Genomic DNA, 8,771 nt, shown 5'->3' on the forward strand with positions numbered 1-8,771 from the left:
CAGGGGCTCCCGCGGGAGCAGCCGCGCCTCGGGCAGCGCGGGCGGAGCCGCACGTGTGCCCGGGCCAGGGCGACACCGGCAGCGGCACCGCCGCGGGGCCCGGGCGGATCGCTGCAACTCAAAGTACCCCCTCCTTCTCCTCCCGCCCCCCCGCGGTGACGGGGCGCAGGTGGAACTCACGGGAGGAAGCCGCGCCACGCCGCCGAGTCCCAGCCGAGCTGCCCCCGGCGACGGCAGCGACACGGGCACGGACAGCGGGCGCCGTGTCCGCGACCCCCCTTCCTGCCCCGCCCCAGGACCGCCCCGCGCCCGCGCCCCGCCCCGCCCCGCCCGCGCGGGGAACGCGGCGCCGCTCACGTCGGCCGCGCGCAGGGCTCGGCAGGGCCGCTGGGGGGCGCTGTGCCCGCACCGCGCCTTGAGGGGCGCGGGGACAGCGGAGGGAGCGGTCGGGATGGGCAGAGAAAAGTCTCGGGGTCCCCAGGGAAAGGGTCTCCGGGTCCCCAGGGAAAGGGTCTCGGGGTCCACCTGGGAGGTCCGAGCGGTGCAAGCCCGGCGGGCAGGGAACAAACCTTGCCGTGCCGTGTCTCTCTGCCCTCGGGCGGGACTAGGTGGTTCCCTGTGCCGTCGCTCCCCGAGGAGCGGTCGTACCCCTCCGGCTGCGGTCAGCGAAATGATGGGAGGGCTGTGCAGACCCCTCCGTGCGGGGCGGGAGCGGGGCGGGAGCGACCCAAGGCAGCGGGGAGCCGGAGTGAGGGATCCTAGGATCCAGGATCCGCAGACTCCGATCCTGTACTGAGAGTGGCACAAGCAGTTCCCGGTAAGGAACACGTTTGCGTTTGGAAGCTTGGGGAGCTCCAGTGCACTTGAATGAGGTGATCTTTTCAGTGGAATTAATAACATAAAATAGCAAGCTGAAGCTTGGGCATGTCTTACGATGAGCTGTGTTCCATACCCACCGCAGACGGAAACGCTGCTCAGCATCTCTGGCTGAACAGGTTTGTGTTGGAGACCTTCCTGAGAGACTCATCTGCATAGGTCAGGTGGAAGAATTAGGACCCAAATCTGTGTTGTTTTTAAGCATTAAAAACGGCATTGTAATGAAACATTCCTTTCGTAAGAGGGACTGTCTTAACACTTCTTCAAAATATAAAAATATAAATGATAAGGCATAATTCTGCCACCTTCAGATTAAAGCAATACCTTGTTTTATAGGTAGATCTAGCAACTTCTTTATTAAAATAAATCTGGGTAGTTGGGTCTGTGATGGGTGTTTTAGTATTTCTACAAAGGCTAGATGTGTACCAAGATAAAGCATTTCACTTATTAGCACAAAATGGAAGATGCAACATTCTTTTAAAGCCTATTAATATTTTTCAAATTAAAGCACATCAGTGGATTTTTGGTTTGTCTTGGCTACCCAGTCCTTTTCCTTCAGAAGGTGAAAATTTGCCTTTTTGGGGGGGGATATAGGCTATTAGTGATTAATGTGTCACAAAGATGCTTTCATTCTTTGATGGCAGGAAATATTAAGCTCTTTCAACAGAAATGTTGACTTACTGGCTCCAGCTGATTTGCAGAGTCCTGCCAGCATTTCTTTGTTGAGCTCTTTGTCATACCAAGCACTCACCTAATTTTGTGCCAGACTTCCCTTATATAATTGATCTGGCTCATGGAAAAGAACACTGTGATTGCAGAGGCCTGGCCTAAGAATTTCAGACCTTACCCTGAGCAAAGACATGCTGTGGTGCTTTTGTGAGATGACACTCTGATGTACACATCTGTTGCCGAGGGAGGAACATGTGAAAGGCCTGCCCCCCCCCCCCCCTTTTGTTCTTTGTGGCATACAGAAAGTGGTGTGCACACAGAAAGGTGCAGTTTTACAGTCTGTCACCCTCAGGGGGCTACATCCTCCTCTAGAAGTGTTTCCCATGCTAGCTACTCTTATGCAAATTCTTTAATTGATGGAGATTAATTTAGATTCTCAAAGCAATCTTTGCAAAGGGGAAGTATGGACAAGAATTTGGAGGAGCTCAAAATAGTCCTTAGCATGTGAATGTTCCCTGAGTTAGAATATTTTCTGATATATTAAGATGTATTATGAGGATGTTAGGACCTTACAAATCCAGTCCTTTTTCTAAGCGTAGAACATCTGGTTTACAGGTAGTAATAAAAGGAATCAAAGTACTTGGGGGAAAAAAGGAAAGGGAGAAAAGCACGGAAGGGTTATATCATCAACTCTCTGAGAAGAAATTAGGAAAGAGATCGGACTTGAGGCCTACTAAGAGGATATACTTTAAAGTTTCCTTTCTGAATTTTGAAAGTCCTTCCTTCAAAATTATAGAAAATTTATTAAAATGTCAACCTCTTGTACCTTTGATACCTTTGTATCAAAGTCATTAATTTGAGTAGAATCTGTCAAATCTTCTGTTTTTCATTATGGTTAACATAAGGCAATCTACCATGTTTTATGGCTCCCTATATAATTCTACTGAAATTTCCTCAATTTGCTTATATTACTTTCATTATTTTGAGTGATGTTTTTGTATTCCTTCATAAAGGCAATAAAAATGAATACATTAAAATGTGATGTTTAATTTTTGCCTCCTTCTGAAATCTGAAACTAGACTTACAGAGTCCTTTTTTTTAAATGTGACATTTTCTAATATAGAAAAATAAAATAACTTTTAAACTTTATTTTTTGACTTCTGTTGTAACCTCCTAGTGTGAAGGGCACAAAAATAAACAAAGAAAACACCAGATCCTGAAAAGTACTAGGCTTCCTGTAAGACAGATTTCAATGAGTTGAAAATTATTTCTCATCTTGCAAGACTAGCTACTTTTACTTTAATGACTTTCCGATTGAAAACAAAATATTCTGAATGTTGCATTTTTCATTCTAAAAAACCACTTATTATAGCCTTTTGTGGGAAGTAAAACTGTAGGATTTTCTTTAGCTTGCAAATCCTTTCCGTAAATCTACACACTTCTGCATTAGGTCACAATTCAGAAAAGACTTGAAGCATTTGGAAATTAGTTACATGCTAAAGTAACTAATTTTAGACCTTTGACATGAAAATTTTATAAAAGGATATGTTTGGTCTGTGGTTGCAATCTTATGATAAAGTACCTGAGTTTCCTTGTATGCAGGAATAAACTTAAATTAATGTCCTGAGCTCTTGCATTTTAGCAAACATATCTTGAAATTTTTCATTATCCATGCCTGAGCCATGCAGACAATCACTGCCTGCAATGTATGGATATGTGAGAAAGTATTGTTTCAATGTGTGCAAAAACTTTTTGAGTCCTGCTGGCCTCTTGCTTGTACTTCCATAACACAATAATATTGCTACTGGCAAGCAACTGTAATAAATATTAAATCATAAAGTCAGTATCCTATATCTTGATTAAGTATTTTAGGCAGCTAAATTGATTCCAGGCATTGAGCTCTTTACTTTGAGCACAATTTACTCTATTTTTGCCGCAGATACTTATTTCCCTTTAACTTATTTTTTTTTTTTTTTAGGAAAAACAAAATACAAGCCTTCTCTTTATTCTCTTGCATATATAAAAGCACAGACTGCATCATACACTAGAGAGCTGCATGGAGATTTTGCTTTGCAAATGAAGCAGCATGCTGGCAACAGAAAAGATGAAAGCCTTTGAAGAGCTCTTTTGAGGATAGAAATCAGCCCACAATCTCCTTCAGGCTGCAATTTTATTCATCGGTATTTCCCAGAATTTTTTCCAACAGCCACTAAGATAAATTTCAATTTTAAAAAAGAGTCCCAGTGAGATGGATATATGTATTATAATTATATGTAACACAACTATAGTTAATGTACTTTATATAACTTGGTATAATGCAAAAATACTGCAAAACAAATACCTTTATATTGGAGGCTTAATTTTATCCAGGTGAACGGAAATATGCCACAAATCTAGTTACCTCAGCTAGCATCCTTAGCAAAACTCCAACTTTTGTGTGCAATAAATGATCTCTGTAGACTGCAGATGAGGTAAGCTTTTTGGGCTGCTGCTGTTTATATAATGCCTTTCCCATGAATGAAAGAGGTTCGTCTCTAGCTCTGCTAGGGCAATACTTAATGAATAAAACAATAAATCATATAAATGTTTTGAAGATGAATTATCCATTATACCATGTTGCCTAGAGTGTTGCCATATTTTATATACCACTGAGAATGGTTTCTAATAGTTTCAGAACAGAAAATGTTTGCTGTTGTTTCTGCCTCCTCTACTTGTGTGCTCCTATCCTACATATATATACACTACCCTTTGAAGTGTAAGGGAAATCTGACATGGCTCAATAGATATATGAGGGATCATTGGTACCACAATGCAGGTAATCCAGGCTTTTTGTTCCTTTAAATAACCTTACTCTTGCCCTTTTTCCTCTGGAATATCTACACAGGTCTACCCAAAAGGTTTGGATTTTTCCTGTACTTACCTTTTGTTTGTTAGTTTGTTTGTTTTTCGGGAAAAAATTGTCAGATGTCTATGGTAATAACAAAAGACTTGCAATGTTAAGTAGATCTGAACTAGACTTTAGATTCCATCCTTAAGGTGTCTCCTAAGAATTTGGTGTAGGAAAACAGTGAATTGGTATTAATTGTTTATACTTGATTGTATTAAGCAGTGATTAAGAGTAGATCCCAGCTCACTGCTAAGTTCTGACGTGGTTTGCTGAAAGACTTGATGGCTAAGCTGCAGATATGGTCTCTAGTGAGATACATCACTCCAAAAGGTTAATCCTTCCTGGTGCAAAAATATTTGTTTACTGAAAGAGAGGTAATATTGAACGGAAAAGTTTTGAGAAACTCTGTCAGTTGTCCTTTCCGCTTGTTGGAGGGTTGTGCTGCCGCTACATTATAAACATTTAGGATGTACTTCCACTACTTAGTTTCAAGATAAGCCAAAAATATTCCCAGATTTCAGAAAACTAACCACAGGCACATTGAAAAGAAGGGAAATAGGTCATTTGTTACAAAACCTTGAAAGAAGAATAGCCATAGACAGGAGATGAAAGAAGATAATAGCAGAAGAGTAGTGATGTCAAATTGTCCTTTGCTTGTGTGTTCCTAATTAACTATATAAATAACTGATTGTTTGCCTAGAACAAGGTAAAATCTGCCATCAAAGTCTACTGAACAAATAGCAATTGTTTAACTTTTAGAATCCATTTATTCTATGCTAACATTGTTTTTTAAAGGTAACTCCATTCAGAATCATATGAACAGAGAGGTAATTCTTGAAGCCAGAGAAAATCCTGCTGTGGCAGCTTTATATAAATAAGTGGATTTATGTTTTAAAGTGTGGGAAACAAGCAATGAAAAAAAGCCCTTGAAAAACTGGCAACATTTAGCCGTGATTTATCTAGGATAAGCTTGCCAGTGTTTTGCGAAGTTTAAAACACTTCTTTATAGGTTGAGTCGAGTATCCACAACTTTTGAAAATCCATGTAGTTCAATTTGTCATAGGATAAGTCATGGGGGGTTCCTTACACAGATAATTATTAGACACAGGCATTGCAAAATATTACAAAATTTAATATTCTGGACAAGACTGTAGCCACAGAATGAACATTGAGGGAGATCATTCAGGCACAAATACATAACATGACCAAGACTGTGTGTGCTACATCAAGAAGTGGTGGGATGCAGGATGGATGCCAACTCTTGCATTGCTTTACTCGATAAAATCAATCATCTGTTCAAAATTAATGAAATAAAATGAAGGTTCAACACTGGTAAGACAGACAGTGAAAGAAATTAAATGCATCTACTTAATATTTACTTAATACTTTAGGTTTCTTACTGCATATTTAAATACTAACTACCTGAGCTCTGTAAAAGCAGTGTAAAGAAGATAAAGCATATTTTCACCCTATTTTCTACCATGTTCCATGGAATCTGATGAAATCTTCATTTCTCTAAGACTAGACAACCAATTTTGGGTATATAACTAAATTGATAATCTGCCAAACTCATGATACTAGTGCACTTTTATTGAACTATCAGTCAATAAGATCCTGAATTTTAGGAGAGTAAATGTTCAGTTGTTCATGGAATTAGTGGAAATTGCCCTCAGGGATACAGGAGCAGGACAAGAGGTGACAGCTGATGTTTTTCTTGAAACTAAAGTGCATTGGGTTCCAATTACTGAGACATGAGGCAAGGAAGGCAGGATAGCAGCATGGCTGAGTGAGGACCTCCTGGGAGAAGGTTGAGGTATTAATTTTTTATACCTCCTTTTTCAGTGGCAATCTCTCTTCCTAGACCTCTCAAGTCCCCGAACCCCAAGGCAGGAATTCGATGAACAAAGTCCCTCCCACCTTAAGAGAAGATCAGGCAGAGCATAGGATTGCTAGAGCCAACTACCCTTTGAAATACCACATTACTCAAATTATTGAATTACCTTTGGCATTTGTTGCAAATTCCTAAAAGTGAATGAACAGTGCATATGTCAGAATGTTTCAGCAGTGCTTTTATGTGTAAATATTCTGTGTGCTCAGAGCAGATGTTAGTATAAATGCTTGTACTAAATTCCTCAGTCTGTGTTAAAATGGTTTTTTCTTGCATTCGAACAAAAACACATCTCCAGTAAGTCTCATGCAGGAAAGCTTTAAAGACTTCCATCATGGCAGCTACTTATTACGGTTGTAAAGTTCAAGCAGGAGTTGTGCAAGTGTAGGTAGATTGCTGATGACGGGTTATAATTGCCTGAGCCAACAGAACAAGTAACAGCAATTCTTGTAGCTTTGCTTTTTTTCCAAAGGTTTGTGAAAAATACTTATTGCAGTCTTATTAAATCGCTTCCATGTAATAAACTGTTTGAGGAGAAACCTAGAGGGAGCCAAGTCAATCCTCTTTTGCAGACTGTATAGTGTTTCTATCAACATATTAGGTTTCTTCTGGACAAAATGTCCAGCCCACAGCTGGATAAACACATCATGTGGTGGGTGAGCAATTGGTTCACGGGTTGGGGTGACGTCAGACTGGTGACCTGTCACCAGTGGGGTCCTGCAGAGATCCATCTGGGGCCCTGTGCTCTTCAACATCTTCATAAATGAATTGAATGCAGGACTAGAAGGGATACTAAACAAGTTTGCAGATGATACAAAACTGGGAGGAGCTGTTGACTCCCTCAAAGGCAGGGAGGCCCTGCAGAGAGTCCTCAGCAAATTAGAGAGATGGGCAATCACAAGCCTTATGAAGTTCAACAGGGGAAGGTGCCATATTTCACACTTGGGATGGGGCAACCCCGTATGTACAGAGAGGGAAATGAGATGCTGGAAACCAATGCCACAGACAGGGACCTGGGGGTTCTGGTTGATGACAAGCTGAATATGATTTAGCAGCATCCTGGTAGCCAGGAGGGCCAACTATGTCTTGGGAGGCATCAGGCAAAGCATTGGCAACCAGCTGAGGGAGGGGATTGTCCTGTTCTGCTCTGCATTGGGGTGGCCTCACCCTGAATATTGTGTGCGGTTTGGGGCACCACAATATAAGAAAGATATTAAGCCATTAGAGACTGTCCAAAGGAGAGCAATGAAGATGGTGAAGGGCCTCAAGGGGAAGCTGTGTGAGGAGCAGCTGAGGGAGCACTTGGTCTGTTCAGCCTGGAGAAGAGGAGACTGAGAGGAGACCTCATTGTAGTTACAAGTTTCTCGTGAGTGGAAGAGGAGGGGCAGGCACTGATCTCTTCTCTGTGGTGGCCAGTGACAGCACCCGAGGGACTGGCCTGAACGTGTGTCAGAGGAGATTTAGGTTGGATGTCAGGAAAAGGTTTTTCACCCAGGAGATGGTCAGGCACTGGAAGAGGCTCCCCAGGGAAGTGGTCATCACATCAAACCTCACAAGAGTCCAAGAAGCGTTTGGACAATACTCTTGGGCATGTGGTGTGACTCTTTGAGACGGTCCTGTGCAGGGCCAGGAGCTGGAATTGATGGTCCTTGTGGTTTCCCTTCCACCTGTTGTGGTTCGAGACCCCCAAAATCCAATTTCCGAGTTCAAGCCCCCCTCCCACATCTCAATCCAGTGTGAGATGGGTTTTCCGTACACCACACAAGACTCAAAATGGGGGGAAAGGGTTATATTGCAATGACTGTACTCTGTACAAATGAATATTATAATATATTACACACACAATCTCAACTATCTCTACCATGATAAAACAGTATTTACAATGGATCAAATCTCTTCTCTCTCCAAATAAAAGTCCAGGAGGGAATAAGGAAAAGATCCTTTTTACTTTCAGAGCAGCAGTGTCTCTAGGGCAGCAGGCTCTCCTCTTTCATGCATCAGCTGTAGCTGGATCTCTGCCAGTACACACAAGGGAGGTATCCAAGCCCCTCTCAGCCCTTCGACTCCAAGCGAGGGTCTTCTCTTCTGTGGGCTGCATAGCAGGGACAAAACTCGCTTCACCACGTCATATCATGGAGTGTAAGACCCCCATGAAGGTCCCTTCCTCAGGGGTGTCACCCCTGAGTCAGAACGTCTCAGGTGGCTTTCAGTTGAAGGCCTTTGCCTCGAGTTCTATCAGAGCTTCTGTGCTCTGATCTCAGGCTGCCAGCTTAGCTTGGCAGCAGCGGCGAGGGGGGCCAAGGTCACCCCCTTCACATTCTGTCTGGCAGTCCCAGTCCAGCTTTCCAGGATGCCTTGAGCTTCTCAGCTCCTCTCTGCAGTGCTGCTGCACTCAACCCCTCCTTTCTAGGAGGGGTCTCCAAGGAGTTTGGGGGGAAGGTGTTTTCAGTT

At 42.8% G+C, this 8,771-nt stretch overlaps 1 protein-coding gene across 13 annotated transcripts in view; it reads right to left on the minus strand.

Moving 5' to 3' along the window:
- PAM (peptidylglycine alpha-amidating monooxygenase) overlaps positions 1–286 on the minus strand; it is a 121,384-nt gene extending 121,098 nt beyond the window's left edge. For all 13 annotated transcript variants that reach the window (XM_027656832.1, XM_027656831.1, XM_027656830.1 and 10 more), the window contains exon 1: positions 181–286. The gene's annotated coding sequence lies outside the window, so the exon portion shown is untranslated. The remainder of the gene's footprint in view (positions 1–180) is intronic.
- Between the last annotated feature and the right edge of the window lie 8,485 nt (positions 287–8,771).

This window comes from Corapipo altera, unplaced genomic scaffold (assembly GCF_003945725.1).
Source record: "Corapipo altera isolate COAL_440 unplaced genomic scaffold, ASM394572v1 61281, whole genome shotgun sequence".
NCBI classification, from domain to species: Eukaryota; Metazoa; Chordata; class Aves; order Passeriformes; family Pipridae; genus Corapipo; species Corapipo altera.